The sequence below is a fragment of the Anneissia japonica genome, unplaced genomic scaffold (genome assembly GCF_011630105.1).
Source record: "Anneissia japonica isolate Jap-2015-1 unplaced genomic scaffold, ASM1163010v1 scaffold93_len1081246_cov171, whole genome shotgun sequence".
Classification (NCBI taxonomy): Eukaryota; Metazoa; Echinodermata; class Crinoidea; order Comatulida; family Comatulidae; genus Anneissia; species Anneissia japonica.
In genome coordinates this window covers 302,272-302,937 of record NW_022726429.1, presented here as the reverse complement: position 1 = coordinate 302,937, position 666 = coordinate 302,272, and positions in this window count along the sequence as shown.

Here is a 666-nt window from a genome sequence, read left to right as displayed (position 1 = left end):
ACAGATTTATCAGCATTGAGAGAAACTAGTACATTATTTTTATTATTATTATGCAACATAGGTTTACTTAGTACAAATGCATGGCATATAGTATTAGGAATATAGGCCTAGGTATATCCAATGTACTGTGTTTAATTGGGGTCAGAATAAGGGCAATATTTATGATCTACATAGTATGAAGTTTCAATGTATCATAAAAAGTTACCAATATTCTATAAATATGTATTTGTATAATGCTGAGTAAATCAATATAATGTATTATTAACAAGATCATTATAAAACTTTAATCAATATAAAGCCCTACATATATTTCTTTTTTTCACTGGTATAATTGTTGAGAACAACTATTTCTCATTGTTTTTCTCATATTACCCCATATTTGGATATGCTACACCAAAATATCACTGATCAATTAACCGGTATTTATGTAAAATTCCATATGCCAAGTCTTATTAACGATAGGCCTATATTGTAACATCTAGTCACATTTTATCAGTTTTACAAGGTTCATTGCCCTTCATTGAAATAAGTATTGTACTAAATATATTTGTATTTTAATGAAGACAGTAAATTTTCTTGAATTCTGTGTCTTGTTTGTTCTAAAGACTAAATGCATTTCTACACAAAAAGGAAACATAAAGGTGGGGATTGCAATCGATAGATCAG